The sequence below is a fragment of the Ciconia boyciana genome, chromosome 19, assembly GCF_034638445.1.
Source record: "Ciconia boyciana chromosome 19, ASM3463844v1, whole genome shotgun sequence".
Classification (NCBI taxonomy): Eukaryota; Metazoa; Chordata; class Aves; order Ciconiiformes; family Ciconiidae; genus Ciconia; species Ciconia boyciana.
Window position 1 is genome coordinate 7,729,827 of NC_132952.1, and position 18,798 is coordinate 7,748,624.

Consider the following 18,798-nt stretch of genomic DNA (forward strand, 5'->3'; position numbering starts at 1 on the left):
GCTTGGCCCTCCTGCATGCTCCAAAGATAAATCATCATATTTACCCTCCCCTTTTTTGGGTAAGTTTCAACGTATAAATTCCTGTAAAAGATAATCTCTCTCACCATGTGAACCTTCTCACTATTGATAAATCTAAAACTTAAATTAATCAACTTGAGTCCTGCCAATTAAAGGACAATACCAAAACATTTATGCTCAAGTTATTTCTGTTACAGATTAATGTGTATTCTCCTGAATTATCAAGGCCATAAAGAAAACCAGCACTATTACAAACAAAACATTTTAAACATGGAGTGGCACAAAATTTTCTTCCCCTCAGGCTACTTAGTTACGTGCACTATTTTTAATCCATTAAAGCATTTATTACGTCATTAAATTTATGCATACAGACAGCTTTTTGTTAGTGCAGAGCTATGACATTGTTATGTGAAGAGTAGCTCCTTTTTGTTACCTTTGTTGTTAAACAAACTGCCTACAATTCCATGAGCTCCAATTTTGGAAATCCAACCTCTTGGTTTGTCTTGTATCTTACTTAGCCAGTAATTTTAATGTAGGTCTATCTGAACTATGATCTTTCTGCTTAAATGAACAACTAAAATTATCAGTTACTACTTCACCTAAGCGTGTTTTGTTCCTTATTCAAATCCAGTGTTACCAAGTTGAATACTCACAATGGTAAAATAAGAAGAGAATCCATTCATCCATAACGAGCCTTCAAAAAAGTATCTGAATTAGACATACTTTTAGTGGAACTCAGTGGAATTAGTGGGTGAAAGAAGAAAAAGTATCAAAGAGTGATAAGCTTGAATTAGATGGCAGAATACTTAAGGCTAAGTACTTGCAACCTAAAACCAGTAGGAGCCAAAACTTGAACTTTTTACAGCTCCAATCTTCTAAACAATGAACCAGCGATACATTTGAGTTGGCTTAATACGAAAGCTCTGTACACTCCTAGCCCTGGTTTCAATTGAAAGCTTGTTACTCAGTCTTGTAAATTCCCCTAAATTTAAGACATGTAGAACAATAACATCCTTCAATCCAGAAATATGAAAAATATTTTAGCTGATGCAGCAGAAATGTGACGATACGAAGCAAATGTAAAACAGAGGGATTAAAGCAATCTGGACAACTAGCAATATTATGTCACTGATACCAGTGCCTAGAAATTTCTTTCTTTATTACACTGTGATGTCTTGTAATAACATCAAGAATATAGAAGAGAACATTCTTCAACAAGCACGCATTGCTTCCATTACTGTAGCAAACTGAAATGACCAAGATAACATTGCTACTCTAAGTCCATTTTGTAATGTATCTAATCCTACTTTAAGCAGTCATTATTATCTTTTCTAAAAACAGTATTGGAAAATAATTAATACTGAAACAAAAAATGTTGTAAAAATACATCACTAGTAATAAGAAAAAAAAACAAACCTCAAAGACCTGCATTGATACCAAGCTTACTAGCTTGGCCAACATCATGAAACTACTAGAAATTAGTTTGTAAGCATAAGATATGTTACTAGATAGTGAATAAAGAGACTTTCCAGTCGAATTACATCCAATACATATTTCATGGGTGTGGATCTCATTACCTATTTGAAATATGGAAAAACATCCATATTTAAACAATAGCTACATATATGCTATTACTAAACAACAAAACCTCTTGGAACTCTTTCACTGACAATTCATCAATACTGGATAAAAACTGGATGATTCTCCATCATTGCATGATTATATCCATACTATAGGCAGTGATGCATGAAGGCCTCAAGGATCTCATCATTTACCCATCAGCAGAAGTTATTCCCAAGGTATTCTGACAGTTAGCCAACATTTCTCTCTAAAAGCAGAGATGAGAAGAATCAGAAGAAAAATCAGTAGAGCAATGGCTGGAGAAAAGAATCTTTCAATAGCTCTTCAAGTGTTCTTCATTCTTTTTCTTCCTTTTCTTTCTTCCCTCCTTCCTTTCTTCTAGTCTCCTAGGCATCTTTTCCCACTCCTTCTATCACCTCTGCCTCACTTCATCTAACCTGCCTTCCAGTACCAATTATTCCAATGTCCCTCACCAAACACACAATCTGTTCACTGAAATCAATGATTAGTTAACTCTGGAAAGTCCCACTATTTGTCTGCCATGAACACTCAGAAAGACAACACTATCTTATGAAGAAATCACTCTGGACATGACCTCAACAGAACACTTAAAAACTCAATTTAAAAATTCAAAAATGAAAACCTAATTTTTCAAAATCCCAGCACCATAAAACCACTGTACTCTTAAATACAATTCAGACAACAGAGTAGCGGGGTCCTCGTAGTCTGCTGCAGTTGACATTTTCTAATCACTGAACCCCAAGTACAGACAACATTTGTGGTTGAGGGATATTTAAGAATAGACTAGAAGTCCTGCTGAAGTAATGGTCACCTTAAGGGACCATCACAAACAGGCATGTGTAGGGTAGCTCTGGGCAAACTTGACCTGTGAATGAGAGTCCAAAACTGAAAGATACCATGTCCCAAAGGTCCACATTTGCTTCCTCTGACCTCACATGTGATCAAAAGCACGCGAGCTTATAATCTTTCTCCCTTTCATAGAAGACTGATTACTTAAATACACAATTATATGAAAGATTTCAAGTTTAAAAATACACAGAAATTAATCTGCATTGTCTTAGTAGAGAATACAGAGTACTACTCCTCCTCCTTCTCTCACTTAAAGCGCAACAGGAATGAAGCATCTACCTGATCTGGATTAGCATTTTTGTGGCAGGATGACATCTGTAAAAGCTGTGCCAGAACTCTACCTCCACTCTTTCTGTTTTAGTGTCCCACAAAAGGAAGAACATTATTTGTACGCATGACCCCAAGATCTGGTAATGAAATGCCCTTAGAATAAGCCAAAGAAAACGAGGACACATTCATTTAATACTGGTAATTTTGGGATATCTTTAATACCTCAGGTGGTAAGTAAGTGTTTTTCATTTATTTAGGTGAGTTAAAAAACAACTAAAAAAGGACAAAATAGAACTGCACGAACTAGTAATTTTTTGCAAATTATGCATGCCAGTGTGACAATCAAAATAATAAGGGCGTGGCAGCGGGAGACAGAGGGATGGCTAGGATGAACGTGTGTGTGGCTGTTGCACAGTCACTTTGTTGTTCCACCTTTTTACAGGACAGAAGAATGTTTCAAAATTATGGAAAACAAAGCAATCATTTCTACATACATTATTCCATCCTCCTACAGGGCACGGCATAATGGATCAACTAGCACAAGTACACGTGCACACGCACACAAAAATGCATACCCAAGTAGTAACACTGTAAGACTAGGAAACTATGGTTGACTGCCTGTAACAACAGGATGCCTTGAATCCCAAAACTATCTTTAGCTCAGTGAACTATGTAAAAGAATTACTGGTTTTTGTTTTGAAGTCCTAATATTTGAAGCAAAACACATTTTCTATGTTTTCTCTGCAATGCCATCTTTCCAAAAAGACTGAAATACCTCCCCTAGAAGTGCTCCCTTTCTGTTGCAACATATGGTATCCCATCCAGAGAGTCACAAGAGATTTTGTTTCTAATGGATTAAACTGCATGAGTCACAGACAGGATTTACACATGGACTGCAAAAGCAACTGCTTGTTTTTCATTCATTTCACAGAGTAACACATTGCTAGGACAGTTAGCTTTGCAGTCCCAGCTACCAAGTGGTCAACAAAAAGCCTCCTCAGAAGCATCAAATCTGAAACTTCAAATCAAAGTCACTGACTCTTGTGATTTTATTGCATGGCCAGCAGTATTTTGTGCTTAAACCCCTTTGTTGCAATTAGCGGATCAAGAGAAAGTGTTACATCTTCTAGTGTTATAGATACAGAGTAAGACTTTGTCAATTCCAGTGTTTCAAATCTCACTATATAAACAATCAGAACCCAAATTCACCGCCTTTGGAATCTTAATATAATAAGCCAAATCAGGTCATGGGTGTTTCTGAAGGACAAGCGGTTGGTTTGACTCTCAAATCCTCACTGCTGGGACTGGCAGTACTAGAACTGGTTACTCCAGCATCAAAGCAATTCACAGGTTAAAGCTGGCTGGCTGTTCATTCACCGAGAATTACAAATCAGACATGACAGGAAATAGAAGAATATTAAGTCAGGAAAAAATAAAAAATTTCTGCCTGCACCGTCTATTTGAATACTTTATATCAATGTAAAATGGCTTTTGCGTGGGCGTAGAAGCCTATATGGCTGAATATTTCTGTTTTTTCCTGAAACTAGCACTCCCACAATTTAAGATACTGTAACTGCTGCATTTATGGGACCAGTTTCACATGCCAAAGTTGTTACTAGATGTGAAGTACCGGCAGTATTTCTGAACATTAGTGAAGGGTATAAAACCTGGACTCCAGATTCAAATTTTAGGCCCTATTTCATTCTTGATAAATGAATTAAGACTGTAGAAATTATTACTTGAACTCTTTTGATCTTACTGCTCACCAGTATGTTTTGGCTGATTAAAATAACTGAAAAGAAACCCTAGGAGGGATAGATTTCTCTTATAAAATGGGATCAATGTCACAAAATTGTTTTGTTTCTATTTATTATGAGAAATTCATAACTCTCTGCTAAAAAAAAAAAATCACTTAAGAACTGCCTGTTTGTATTACTGCTATGCAAAGATACTTTTTCATTTTTCAGTTAACTAAAAAGCTGAGCAGTCAACTAATCCATTATCTTTACTTACCATGCTGGCTGATGAATGAATCTCCTGCTCCATATAGGGTGTCAGATCCAGATTCTGACTCTATCTCCCTTAGGGATTGGTAAATCAGCCAGTGCAAATCCAGAATTGCTAATGACAGAAACAGTAGATTTCAGTTCCCAGATGCAACATATGTCAAAGGATAGCTTCTACACTCAAATTCAGTGAAAGAAAACAGTTTTAACATTTTTGGTTTAAAATCTTAATTAAATCCAAATATAAGAATAAATTCACCATGACAGCCAATAGGTACTCAGTATATTAAATTTACAGCTAGGTATGCAGCAGAAAACATACATTAAGCCTAATATTTGAACCACCTCTCTGACAACTTAAGTCTATCAGATTTTGTCAAACTGGAGATAGAGTTGACAAATGGGGATGTAGAATTCATTTAGGTTACTCCTTGTGTTTTCCAAGTTCTGTTGAAGTGCTGCACAAACTTAAAGCAGTGACTTCCCTAATAAACAAAGAATCAAGTTTCACAGCTTCAAAGAAATATTTCACTGTAGATTCTATTTCATCTGGTACTGTACTTCAAATAATTATTGTTGAATATTTACAATTCTGACATCAGCTATTACTCTGGACAAGGAAAAAAAGAAAATTGTTTCTATAAAAATATACAGAGAAACCAAACGCTGGGTAAGATTTCTGAAACAAATTTCAGTGAGAATTAAAGGTTCTTGGCTTCTTAGAAGAACTAACACATTCATCAGTTTCCAGGGACTTTAGTGGACTTAGCAATACATCAGAAATCAATTATTAATTTAGGATTGCAAATCAATATTTAGAAGGATTATTTTTATGGTCCTGTTTTTTGAAGACAGAGCTTGCTGTATTTCCCTGATTAGAGAATCCTTCCTTGATTAGTCAGAAGGCACCAGCTGGGGGCAGGGGAGGGCAGTAAACAACTTGCACTCTTTAAAGGCTGAATGTTACATTATAAAAGTATACTTGACAATCACAAAAACACCTCACCATATAAAAAAATGTATTTGCTACTATTTTTAGGGTATAACACTTGCACGTTTGCTGTAAATTACGAAGCTGGTATACCAACTACTCAGTTTTAGATTACTTCATACACATATTAATCAAGGGAAATATATAACGAATTTGGCTCTTCCCCACAGTACGTACACAGGAGTTAACTGTTCTCCTCTCAGTTTCTTCAATTAACTCAAATAAGTTGGTTGCAGAACTTGAAGGGATGTGGTGGTTTCTGATGCCAGCCCAGATCTCCAGACCACGACTATTCACAGCTGATCATCAAAAGAACAACAAATAAATAGTTAGTATGTCACAATTATATATTAACTATCTCTTACTGTTACTGTGTCACAACATTAAAAGTTCAGGTAAAGTTTTTAAGTCAGAGTATAAAAACACTCTTACTGTACTTCTTACCCAAAAAGGCAATAGAACCCTCTATTTTGGGTTAAATAGCAGCATTAAATAGAGGAAAGTAAATGGCTGATGACTACAACTAAGGTTTAAATTAAGAGGAATGTTAAAAATTACAACTCAGGTGAAAGAAAATCTCAACCAAATCAGAATCAATTAAATGGAATGATCCATTGCAGCTTTATTTGTTACATGTTTCATAGCATTTGTGGTGGGTTGACCTTGGCTGGCTGCCAGATGCCCACCCAACTGCGCTCTCACTCCCTCTCCTCAGCAGGACAGCAGGAAGAAAATAAGATGAAAAGGCTCGTGGGTCAAGATAAAGAGAGGAAGATTGTTTACCGACTACCACCATGGGCAAAACAGACTCAGGGAAAATCATTTATTGCAAATTAAGATAAGCTTGGATAGTGAGAAACAAAGATAAATTAAAACAACATCTTCCCTCTATCTCACACCCTTTTTTCCCAGGCTCAACTTCACTCCTTAATTCCCAACTCCTCTTCCTCCCCCCTGAGTGGTGCAGGGGGAGGAGGAATTGGGGGTTGCGGTCAATCCATAACAGTCCATCTCTGCTGCTCCTTCCTCCTCACATTTTTCCCCTGCTCCAGCGTAGGTCCTCCATGAGTAACAGTTCCTGTCAGGAGAATGTGCTCCTGGCGTGGGCCTTCTATGTGCTGCAGTTCCTTCAGGAAATATCCACTTGGTGTGGGGTCCTCCGTGGGCTGCAGTGAGAGTATCTATTCCGCTGTGGTCCTCTTCGTGGACTGCACAGAAACGCCTGCTCCACCAAGGTTTCTTCAAGAACTTCCACAGACTGCAAGGAAAATATCTGCTTTGACACCTGGAGAACCTCCTCACCGCTCCTCCTTCTCTCACCTCAGTTTCCACAGGATTGTTTCTCGCACTTTTCCCCCCCTCATTCCTCACTGTTGTGCAGCTTTGCTGATGGGCACAAGCTTTGGCCAGCAGCAGGTCTGTTGCGGAGCCAGCTGGAACCAGCTGTGTCCAGCACCAGGGCAGCCCTTGGCCTCTTCTGACAGAGGCCACCCAAGCAGCCCCCCATTATCAAAACCTTGCCATGTAAACCTAATGTAGCATTAAAAGTTACTTCAGTTAAAATATTATTCAGAGGGAAAAATCCACAAAGAGTAAAATTTTTTGCTTGTAATTTTATCTTTATGTTGCTTATTTAAGAATGGACTCGGAACAGCAGGTTCTTGCATTAAGCACCTGTAAAATTTATTCTCTCATTCTTGTTGTTTCAGGGAACAGGAGAAAGTGAAGGAAATAATTATGATCTTGACTCTCTCCTGACATAACTACTGTAAAATTGAAAGCAATCATATGTTCAAGGTAAAGTAATACAAATGCAGCTCAACAACTAAACACTTCACTTATACAGGTAAAAATCACTTGAAGCTTTGGTAGATAAATTTGTTGCAAAGTTCCAACAGAAAGCTAGCAAACACGTACAGGTAAAATCCTGCCCAAGACATCCAGAGTCTCCAATCCTTGTGAAGGTGAATACCACACAAAGACAGAGCAAACAATATCATCTGTACTTGGCCTGGACTATCATGACATTAAAGCAAACTTGTCTTCCCAGAAGGATGGAAGGAAGATAGACATTCATTCCTTTTAATGAAGGCAGTTTCTTCACAAAAGCCAAGCGATCGTTCTGCCTGAAATACTTATCTAGACATTTATTTTAAACTGAAGTCCTGTGAATAACCTTGACTTCCACAAAAATGCACTTTAAAAAGATTTAAAAAACAATTAAGTTTTAGCAATAAACAGGAATATCATGCTTTCTTAATACAGAATGTAAATGATTGCACTGCTGAGAAAAGGGAAAATTAAGTCCTCTAAGTACCCAACGAACAGGAGTGGAACAAATTTTCTCTCTTCAAATATATCCTTATAGTAATCTGAAGAGAATACTTCCATGATTGTGTAGAGATTTCTTCAAGACCTATTCAATTCCTTATTGTTCAGCTTACAGTGCCAGAAAAAAAGGCCTGTTAAAGTTAACATCTGCTAACTAATCATGAAACAGACCATCACAACATTTTATAGGGTTTGAACATAGCTATGAATTTTGATTACTACCAACTTTGACTGGATTAAAGAAGCACTTTACTGTGAGACTTATGAAACCTACAAAAACTTATTCCTTTATAGGTAATGCTTCTAAAAATAAACATTTTCATTCTGGGTTCTGAAAATATGATCTAATATTAAAGACAGAAATAAGTCAATCAGCTTAATTGTATTCTTCTGATTTTTAAAATATTTCATTTTTGGAGTGTTAACATCCTACAGTAGAGATTCTGACATGCAAATATTGTTAAGATGGGCTGCTGCACAGCTCTGTTCTTCTTTGTTCAATTCCATATGTCTTGCTGCTTGACACAGAGTACATGCATATATGCTGTATTTCAAGGTTTTTGGATCATTTCCTTTGAAATGATACATCCATATCTGAGTGAGGCAATAAAAAAATTCACTTACGAGCATCTCTTGACCAGCTGCACTCAAGTTGGATCTACTATATTCTGTGTAAACAGTTCCCTCGTGCAGAAGTCAACTGGATTGGAAAAGCTTTCTATTACGCCATTAAGTCCGTATCTTTGCATTACGATGGGATTCATTTCTGCTCTGTGCTTAACAAATTGTAACCTGCTGAGCAATTCTTTCTATTTCCAATGACGTAATTTAAACTGGGATTACTCGTTTATACACATGCCTACCGTGCATGCACACACAGAGTTTGTTCCTTTTGCTATCTTTCCAACTTTTAAATTCCAAAACACTTTCACTTTAAAATTAAAAATCCACATTATTAAAACCAAAAAACTCATTGCAAGAATAAAAATCCATTACAAGAACATCTGATACCTCACTATAGTTCTGCATTTAATTTGAACGAACAGCTCCCGCCCTTCAGGAAACATCTCGGTCAAATAGCTATCCCCCTTGCTCCAGAGAACTACGCATTCTAGGAGAACTTAGTACCCAGAGGATGCTAAACACTACAGTCAGATCATATTAATCAAAAGAGGGACAAGCAAAGCATTATGTCAAAGACTTGTTAATAACTGGAGAGCATAATGAATGTACGTACCAGCAGGGTAGCCATTGATCTACAGTCCATCACAGATGTCACCAGAACAATTAACTATAGTGCCCCGTTCATTGAATACGTCATTTCTCCACTGCCCCTTTAAAGAGAAATACACACGGATTTTAAATTTCAACAACACCACAGCTAAATTATAAAGAAGGGATTATTTCAGCCAATTTTCAATAGCAAAGTGGGTGGTCCTCAAGGCTTTTTATAAATACCCTTCCAACATTTGTGTGAAAAGTTGAATAGGAGACCACACAACAACCAAGGATTATGCGGCACTCCTCTAAAGGGGAAAGGAGAGAGAATCAAACATTTCTTGCCCAAGGTTTGTTACTGTGGGATACTATTATGTGAGGTCCTTCAGTTCATATATTACACCGCATTAAATTACACGGCAAGAATGAATAACTGCTTTGTCACATACAGAATCACACATTATTTTGCTTTTTAAAGACTGTGAAAAGTGAAATAGTGTACCAAACTCAATTCCAAAAAGCTTTGGTTATTTAAATCTGGACTGCATTTGACCCAAGATATAGCCTTTACATAAAGTAAAAGTCTGAAGATTCCTAAGGCTGCAAAGCCAAATACCACAGAAGCTTAGGTAGGAGCCAATTAAAGTTTCTAGCAACGTTAAACTTGCACACGTAATCATGCAATTTAGTATTATGTCATGACGAACGTGCAGTTTTTCTAGTGTACTCTTTCCTACTCAATATAGTATAAACTTGAGATGATTAGTTCACAGCCACAATTTTACTAACATTAACCAACAGCAGAGTCAACCGATTCCTCTTTGGGGTCCTATACTAGGGGAGGATAGGAAAATTTGTCAGACATTTCACTGGTATTTGCTGACAGGAGAGGGAAGTTCACAATCAGGAATACTGGTTTCAGCTTCAGATGGGAGAAGAGAGCATAGTATTGTATATTGTAGTACACACTTTTATTCCAAGATACATGTAAAAAACATCTTGACGCATAGAGCCAGCACTGAAAATTAGTCTGAATTGTTCCCATAATATTGCAAGAGTTTAGAGTTGAAACTGATAAGGAAATAATCAGGCAATGGTCAAAGTACAGTCAAAAGTCCAGGTATGGGAAGTAAAATAACTCAGTAACAAATATCACTTGTTTTACACAGCACTAAATCCTGTCTAGCTATCAGACAACATCCTTTCAATGTTAGGAGTATGTAAGAAACGAGAGAATAAGACTATTTAAAATCTAAAGTGATCATTCTTCTATTAAGTTGGTTATCTGGCTTTTTGTGTGGTAACAGCAGAGGTACCAAATAAAGAGCTACTATAATTCTAAAATGTGTGTGAACCCAGTTGAAACTCCAGATGGATTTAGCAGCTAACATTCTAGCACTTTGTTTACACCTTTAGCAATTACAGATGTAAGCTAGAAGATAAAAGCAAAGACAAAGCAGTTCTATGGAAATACGCTTCTGATACTACTTGCTTGGTCTATTCCTTCCATCGCTTTAAATCACGTGATGCTATCTTCAGCAGTTATCCCAGTGATAGCAGTACTGTTAGTAACTCTAATGTACACAAGCTTCAAGCTCCACTGGCATTTTCACAATTCTCTGCCTAGTGGAAGAGACCTTTAAAACAGTAGTCAGCTAGTTATACTCCTGAATGTACATAACAACTGGAAGAAGGTCTGGAAAAAAACTCACTGTAACTGGAATTGTACCTAAATTATGTACTGAAATCATAGGGGCCTTCATCTTGCATCACTGCATGTAAACATGCAATAGGATTCAGCTGTGTACTGCTTCCTCCAGGAAAGGAAAAAGGACAGGGGGTATAAAATATGCAACCTTTCTCAGTGGTTCCTTATCGCTACCTGTAAAGGCATTGTGCTTGCTTTCAATCAATTCTGATGATTGCCTACTATTAATGTCACTCATTCTCTTAAGTAATTAAGCCACCTCTTTCTTAGATTTGCCTTTGTCTCTCTCTGGCACATTTCCTTGTCTAATCCTCTTTTCCAGATGGCATAAGGATGAGAGATAAGTGTTGCTAAAAGTTGCTTAGCAATGCAACACATGCAAGGTTTGGAAATGCTGACGTCCACATAAGCACTATCTATACATCACACATTTATGCAGAGAAACAAAGGCGTGAACAACCAGAGTGACATAGGGGCCTCCAGAAAAAGAGCTACCAGTTAGTACACAAACAAAGGGGAGCAGGAAATGGAGAAAAAGAAAAAGCTACAAGCTTCTAGTGATGGGCTGTATTATGCTGTGGGGTGTTTTTGTTTGTGTTTGGTTTTGTTTTTAAACTAGAACAGGAAATTCTGCTTTAAACAAAACAAAAACCTTGAGTTTTAGTAAGGTCCTGTATTTTCTGTGATTCAGAGACATACAATGCAGTAGACATAAAGACATTGCAGTCTACTAATAGAGACCAAAACAGAAATAAAGAAGTTCATGAAGAACAGTAACTGATGAAGGCAAAGTTGTTTATCATCAGCTAGGTATCAACCACAGAAATCCTCCTATCCTAAGGATCAGTAATAAGGAATTTATTCTGGTAACTACACAACGTAATTGTGGACTGTTTCTAAACTCTAAAGTAAATGTGTTTATATGGAATTTATTTGAACCACAATTAAATGTTATGGGTAATAAACAAGAACATTTAGGACACCAACAGTAATAATTTCACAAGGTCATATTATCATATCAATTCATTTCTGCAATAGCCTACTTAAATAGGTTAGCATGACTCATTTTGTAAGATGTTAGGAATTTACTCATCATGGGTGACAACTTTGAAACAACTTGTTCTAAGAAAACAACTAAACGGTAGTAAATGAACTACAGAAATTCACATGTAGCTGTACTTGGGGTAGTCTCTTACTAAGCAAGATTTTCAAATACTAACTTCGATGGATATAAATTCTGTCAATTTTTATTCAGGAATTAACAACATTTTTAATGTTAGTTACTCCCAACATTGTGTGGCTGGGCAAGGTGTTCAAAGACATCTGTTTATGAATATAGAAAGAGATATTGTAAATGGGTCATAAGTACTTATCACTTCTTTTTTATTTCATGAAGCAATTTCCAGTTAATTGATGAGATTTCCATTTTTCTCTTAGTGGCTATTACACTTCTTATTGCAATTAATTCTGTTATTTCAAATTCAAACTTGCCTGCCTCTACACTCAACTTGCCCGTCTCTAACAGTGTATGATTTCCACATGCTCTAATTTGGGTTTTTATCAATCATTTTCATTATTTGGCTTCAACCATTCATCAAACTTATTTGCATGGGCCTGATCTTAAATATCATGTTAAAATTACTTAACAGATTTGGGTAATGACTGAACCATGCTTTCCTTCATAAAAATCTTTGGCATTAGAGCATACAGCCTCAGCTGACGTTAATTTAGCTGACATCTATATTTAAATACACAGAGTTACTCCAGTATATCCTGACTACTTATCTGGCTGAATATGTTCAGATAGTTCATGCTATATGGCCTGTTTTTAGAACTTGGGAGAATCTATGTCTATCCCAAGAACTATAGTCTCAAATGTAAATCAGTTTATGTCAAAAGACACACAAGGTTTTATTTCCCCCTCAAACTTCAAAGAGTTTCTATACAACATTTCAGAAAGTTATTGACACTCAAATAGTTTTAATAAAAGAAAATACATTGGCTTAATATACATAAAAGACAACAACAACTTTTCATTGCTTCTGATCCTTGAATAAGGAAATAAAGTATTAATATCATTTTAAATCAAGGCATATTAGAGAATAATGTTTTGCTGGCATTTTTTATATCAAAATGTGTGTGATCTGACAGACTACCTTATGCTCAAATCAGCATGCACTTTAGAATGAGACCAAACCCCCAAATTCTGCAGGCACTTTAGCACCCATTTTAAACAGAGGTTTCCTCCCCTATTAGTTTTTTCACAGGTTTATTTCTGGTCTGATAGTTTTTATCAAAACCTTACTTTATCCTTCTCTGAAGGCTTTTCACTATCTGTCTTCTAAAGTGAAGGTAAGAAGCAAAGCCATGATGATTTCTCTGTTAGGCTGAGTCAGGAAAGCATTCAACAATGTTTCTCTTTAGCAAGACAGACTACTATAATACAAGATTTTCAACAAATCCTCAGTGTAAAATGCTGTATATTATGGCAAAATCTAGATAAACTACCGAAGCAGTAGTTTGGTGGGGTTTTGGTTTTGTTTTGCCTTTTTTTGTTTTCCATTACTGGTCTTTATTCTTACATGAAGACTGCTAATTACATCTTCCCACGGTCTTCTTGCCACATCTTATTATCAAGCATCAGAACCATGTATCCACTAAAGATCACTAAAAAACACTCAAAAAGGCAATTAGATACACATATCATGCATTCAGACACACGTTCAGCACACTTCCAGCCCACTACTGGGACACCATAACTTCTAAAAATTACTAGAGCTATGAGTGATGCAGTAGTTAGTGGTCCTATCCACAAGCAATTAAAATAACAGCACTCAACATTTGCTAGTGGGGAGACTAATTCATGGTCTTTGTATCAGCAATAGCTTTATTTATATTTTTATATCGTATATCATTATATTGTAATTATCATAATACTAAAGATTTGGGAAGATTTATTTTGTCTTGAAATTTCATATTATCCACTAGTATGCAGTATAATTCTGAGCAATTGAAATTCCAGGAATTTAAATAATTTGCATCAGAACTGCAACTATGACTCTTCCAAACAGGTAACTCAAATGGATTCTGGGGGGCGGGGGAGCAAAAGCCTGCAGGTGAAAAAGCCCATAAGGCTTGCCACCTGTTTAGTGTGGTTAACAGGTGTATCAAACAGCAGGCCTTCCTCTGGGAAAGAAGACAAACTAAACACTGCCAAAACACACAAAGAAGTAGCAACAGGGACAGAATGGAATACAGCATCTGCTTACTGGGACTTAAGCAGCAGCCAGAAATGAGAAATCACAGAAAGGAAACACTTTCATGAAGAAAATGAGTGTTTTACTTCATTAACCTCTGCAAACTTCATTTACATGTCATTGTTTTCTTTCATTCTCAAATGTGTGCACATACAAATGCACTAAAACCAGACAGGCCACCACAGGTCACTGGGTTTTTTACTTCTTTTTCTTTTTTTAAATCAGCAGCTTTCAGGGGCTTTGTTTTGTTACACATTCCCTAGTGTTCAGTTATAGTTTCTACCTTGCATCTCTTGACAACATTTTTACCCAATGTGAAATCAGTTTTAGTGTTAAGCAGCAGATAAATCAGAGTTGTCTGTTATTATTGGACAACTCTGTTAATATAGTTATAATTATTGCTTGTTTACTGGACATTTAATCGACCTGAATCTCTGAAGGTTCGCAGACTACAATACGCTATTAACTGACAGCATCCACTTACTAAAAATTTATCACTTGCAAAAGATTGACCTAAAAATCTAGCCCTGACATTATTACAGTTAAAACTGAAGAGGAAAAATGGACAAATTCAACACTCATGCCATTATTCAATTTATTCTATACCACACAGAAGTAATGCTAGAAGAATACCTTAGAGCTTGAAATATTTGCCCATGTTCTTTTTGTTCTAGCAGATTAGTTCAGTATGTCCAAAGTACTATTTCAGTAAAGGAAAAAAAAAAATTTCAGATTTTTTCAAAATCCCTACAGTTACACAAAGTTTACAAGCACAGAACTATTTGTACAAAGTATGGGTACACTAACTGACTAGCAATAAAGTTTGATATTCACCGAGATATCTGACCATAGGAAACAAACTTCAAAATCTCGGGTGCAAAAGTTTATGTGGGCAAAGCAGCACAAGTTTCCAGATCCTTAACTTGAGTTTCTTAGTAACTTGCCCTTTTTTGGGCATTGAACCAAGTCTTACCATTTGTGTTATGACTGGGTTTGTGTCCCCTGCACTGCCCATACATAATTCTTCTAATTACTTTTCACATACTTCCTGTTTACTTCCATATTACGTAGGCTCATGTTTTGCTGGAACTGTGCCTTTATTTTTGTTGGACTTCAGCATATACTGATCTATTGCCATATCTGTCAGGAATGTACTGGTATAAACTTAATAAATACTGTGCACGCAAACCCAATGGTTAACCAATCACATAGTTTCTGTCAATTTTTCATTGACAACAACAGATCATTAAAAGAGGTGGTAGATTCTGCTACTTATTTGTACTGTGTCAAAACTGGCTGCTGAAAAAACAAGCAGTATTGAAAATTTTATATCTGTTAAGCTCATGATTAATATTCCTAAAGTATATTATTGTCAACTTTCTAATCTGAAATGAAAGAAGTGACCCGGCATACTATAAATTTTGTCAGAGAATGACAGAGCCATAGAAGACTCAAGATCTGAGACAGTGTTTGAGGCAGAAAGACAGAAAGGCGAATAATTCTTATACTACCACCAGTCAGGAATGGCTCTACAAGCAGCATTCTGAAAGAGATTAAAACTGCAGAAACACATGGCTAAATCATTCACCTGTAAGGTGTAGATCACAGGTATGTCTTAGACCCTTTCCAGAAGGCTGGCTAGCTCTTTCATAATTCTATGGTAACAAGTTAAAAAAGAACTTTAGCCTACTATTTTGCCTGAAAAAAAGTATTTATTTGCTTTTATTGTTTTATGTTAAGTTATATAATTTGAAAGCAGTATATGCCGAGTGAACACTTGCATTAAGTGATTGTCTTTTAAGTTTGTTTTCTGCACAATATAAATACTAAATCTATCAACAAGATACTGTTGTCAGTACTGTCAGGATTTTTTTTTTTTTGGCCAAAGTATCTTGTCACTTTTGAGCACATATCCAGTGTAAACTTAAATATCGTACTAAATGGTTACAACCCTACAGAGACAGACCAGTTACTGAACAAGTGTAAGCCTGAAGAATTTACTAATTCGGTCTCAAAACAGATGCTAGAGAGACACCCAGTGGTTCAAAACTGTGTGTGCATACATGCGCACACAAATATATATCCGTAAAATATCCTCTGTCTTCATTGTCTCAAGAAGTGAGAAGCTATTATAACAACACCATTTTTCTTTAAGGTTATAAAGAAACAAATGCACACCAACACTTGTGCATATTTTTATGTCATCTGTTTCTTCATCTAACAAGTATTTATTATCTTGTCCTAGTGATTTTAATTCCCAACTTTCACATGTTCATGGAATAATACATAAATACTTTTAAACTGTATTCAATAATTAAGTTTAGATTAACAGATTTAACTACAAACTTTTAATGTATATTTAAAAGAAATCTGGGGAGTGTTGACAGGTACAAAAAAAGAACCAAACCAAAAAAATCAAACCCCTAACTGAAAAGCCAAGATATCTGCTTATGTATATACCAATAGCAGACTGAACTGCAAGATAGCTAAGTGCTTTATGCTCTATTTTAACTACATAAACAGTATTCAGTAGAATTTTGGTTGTGATTTCATGTCCGTATGAAAAAATGTCAGTTGCCTAGAGACACGTAGTAAAGTTATATTGAATAGCCTTCCCTGTAATTTTTAGCTTCTCCAAACACGTACTACTCTGAATTTCCACTAAACCTAGGGAGACCGCTTCTTTTCAACAACAAAGAAAACTGAGTGAGGATCAAAGTCAGAAAGAAAGAGAGACTTAAATGACAAAATCAGTACTGGGTTTCTGAACTTCATTATAATTGGGTAATGAAATAGTTTATGAAGTGCCTGTTCCAAATCTTAGTATGTATGCAACAATTAAAAGCTACTGTTTTCAAGTTCTAAAGTCACTACCGAAGTATAAAATGCTCCTTCTTCAAAGAACCTCTCTCTCCAAACACTTAACAGAGAAATGATGTCAAATTTAAAAAAAAAAAAAATCCCAAGACAAGCAGAGATTCAATCTCCTTTAGTTTCTCAAAACTTCAGTAATAAATTTCAGATATTTTTTTTTTAACCCTCAGACACTGTGATTGCAATGACAGAATCCTATTCTTAATTTGTCATGCTGTAATTCATTTACATGCTACAACCACATTTGGTCCTTAAGCCCCAGGGCTCAAGCTCATCTCACTGAATTACTGGAAAATAATCCACAGCACATCTTATCCTGTTGTTTAGTTCACACTGAAAAGATTCCCTGATACACCTGCCTTGAAGTAGGCGTCAGTGAGTGTGAGTATTCATATGTGTTTATACATATATACACATACATTCCCTCTCACCCCCAAATCATTATGTTTACTCCTGTTTTACAAATAAGGAATACTCCAAATAATAATCACAAGAAAACTCCCAAGTAGACTACATATCCAAGAAAAGACAACCTGAAATTTAATCTGAAGTTCAACTATACAAAATACTATTAGAGTATGTTAAAAAAAAATTACCAAATTTGAAATCTCTTCATGTGTTACCCAATTAAAAATGGGGACTCGATTTGTTAAATGAACTAACAGTACTAGTTCTAAACATAGACCTTTTCTGTTTATCTGCCTGAAGCATTCTCTACACTGATCCTTTGAGCTTTTCCAAACAAATCAGTACAGTTTCTCATAAGTCTTCTTTATATACCTCATATACTGTTCCAACAGCACAAGGGAGTATTCCATGACCTTGACACTTGTCTAGAATCCAGGCTCCTTCATAATGATCCTCAATCCTAAAACAGTGAAAAACAAATAGGAAATTATTAAAGGAAAACAGATTTGGCGACCTGATACACCAGACTATGAGAGAAAGTGAGCCAACAACAACAAGCAGCGGCAGTCAAATCTAGCCCATGCTCTTACGGTCCCTTCCCTGAACTTAGTGAAACGGCACAGTGAAACGGCACAGTGAAACGGCACAGTGAAATTCAGTCAACCAAGCTGTACCATCTCTGAATTCGGCCAAAGTACGAGAGTCCTAGAATTCACCTGTAACCTTTTTCCTTTCAGCATATCTTAATATGTATCTCATTCCTAAATATTAAAAAGTGACTAGAAGTAAGAGAGCTGCACAGAAAACTTTTCCTGATTAACAATTCATTGCGTTTGAAAACTAATTAATTGTATAGAGGCAATTCATTTAAGGCAACAGTTCCATTTCCCATGCTATGTTACCAAACTATTTGTATAATTGTGACAGTGCCAGTTTTTTTCTGAAACTTAACATCTTATTAGTATGACCTTTTCCCTTGCAGATTATCACCAGTAACAGCTTTTTTTTCATCTCTAAATTTTACTAAATATTACTATTTCTAAATACTTACTCAAACATTACTCAGCTTTTTATAGCTCTTAGTTCTGAAAGAAAAAATAATTCTCACATTAAATCAACATAAAGCAAGAACAAGTTAGTTTCCTGACTTTCAGTAGACCAAAGCCATCTTTGAAAAATGAAATCATTAAATAATTGTATTTATGTGGCATAAACAGGTCTGTTCAGTCTTGACAGAGTAAATTTTAAACAAAGCTTACTCAAAGA

General features: G+C 36.0%; 1 long non-coding RNA gene across 7 annotated transcripts in view; it reads right to left on the bottom strand.

Moving 5' to 3' along the window:
• LOC140661719 (uncharacterized) overlaps positions 1-18,798 on the bottom strand; it is a 56,237-nt gene that overhangs the window by 34,447 nt on the left and 2,992 nt on the right. For 5 of the 7 annotated variants that reach the window (XR_012045854.1, XR_012045856.1, XR_012045853.1 and 2 more), the window contains exons 4-8: positions 17,905-17,992; positions 9,305-9,401; positions 6,771-6,994; positions 5,914-6,035; positions 4,753-4,860 (exon numbers count right to left, since the gene is read on the bottom strand). This is a non-coding gene — a long non-coding RNA (uncharacterized lncRNA). Of the gene's footprint in view, positions 1-4,752; positions 4,861-5,913; positions 6,036-6,770; positions 6,995-9,304; positions 9,402-17,904; positions 17,993-18,583; positions 18,618-18,798 lie in introns of all 7 variants that reach the window. The other 2 variants (XR_012045857.1, XR_012045858.1) reach the window with 2 other exon arrangements.